This window comes from Microtus ochrogaster, unplaced genomic scaffold, assembly GCF_000317375.1.
Source record: "Microtus ochrogaster isolate Prairie Vole_2 unplaced genomic scaffold, MicOch1.0 UNK35, whole genome shotgun sequence".
Classification (NCBI taxonomy): domain Eukaryota; kingdom Metazoa; phylum Chordata; class Mammalia; order Rodentia; family Cricetidae; genus Microtus; species Microtus ochrogaster.
In genome coordinates this window covers 3,661,377-3,662,525 of record NW_004949133.1, presented here as the reverse complement: position 1 = coordinate 3,662,525, position 1,149 = coordinate 3,661,377, and the positions used below count along the sequence as shown (strand labels likewise).

Sequence of the window (1,149 nt, the reverse complement as noted above, 5' to 3'; positions counted from 1 at the left end):
TCAGCAGAAATCCATAGCAGAGGGCAGAATGTGGCTAATACTGCCTTCCCAGACCGCATTCTGTCATCATTCTCATTTTGACTCAGTCTTACCAGCTGAATGCCAGGATGAGTGTGACTTTCATATTTCTATTGCCTGACCATATTTCTGAGATTGGAAGATAAGAGCTCTCTTGTGGTTCTCTTAATCCCTGCCCAGACTGGTGAGCATGAGCAGCCAGACTGAGAGTTTTGCAGATTCCTCAGTGGTCTGTGTTCAAAGACAGTTGGGTAGAAGCCCAAGCATGGCTAAAGTAGCAGAGAAGGCAATCAGTTCGGTACAGAGTAGGCAAACCCAAAGGCTTGCCTATGAAGACCCCTCTCTTCCAAGCTCTCTTCAGGACCTAGATCTTCTAGTCAGCTAGGAGAAGAAACCTTCAGAGGGCCTGCAGGTGCTCTCAGTACTGTTTGCAGGATATGGTGACAGGCTTAGGGGAAAGGTGCAGAACAGCCAGCTAGTGCTGGTGGGAAGGGTGGTAGGAAAAGAGAGGAAGGGCTTTCTTCCCATCCCCATGTCTTTTGCTAAGCAGAGAGAGACACATGGGTTCATCTCTTTTGTCACAGAACAGCTTTTCTCAAGTTTGTTTCTTAGCTTGCTGAGAGAAGCCCCCTTTGCCTTTGTCTTTGTCCTAGCAGTGAACGACTGGACTGTGGGAACTAAAAAGAAGATGGATTTTCCCACTGCTATTAGTTCTTATGGCACATGTATCTACCTGTAGCCACCTGATGCCCAAATGCTAATAAAATTATCCTCCCCATCACCCCGAATGAAGATGACATTAGACTAGGTAAAATAAGAGGACCACAGGAAGAAATATTATTTAGAACAAAAGGGGCCTCTTGGGGACTAAGACTGTTGACCATCTTTTGACTTGAGGTTCTTCCCTGCCTGACCTCAGTCTGGCCTGGTGTCTTTTCACTACTCAGGGGTTTGGCTTGAAAGCCTCCTTCCCAAGTTTCATGTGGCCTCTCTTTGGGCCACAGATTCAATCTTTCAGGAGAAAATTCACATGGGTCTGGAAAGAAGAGAAAAGCAACAAACTCCTGTTGACTTTCTTTCTTTCTTTCTTTCTTTCTTTCTTTCTTTCTTTCTTTCTTTCTTTCTTTCTTT

General features: G+C 45.3%; 1 protein-coding gene across 1 annotated transcript in view; it reads left to right on the top strand.

The window, feature by feature from the left end:
* Cd244 (CD244 molecule) overlaps positions 1-1,149 on the top strand; it is a 22,115-nt gene that overhangs the window by 14,823 nt on the left and 6,143 nt on the right. The gene's annotated exons all lie outside the window — the stretch shown is intronic.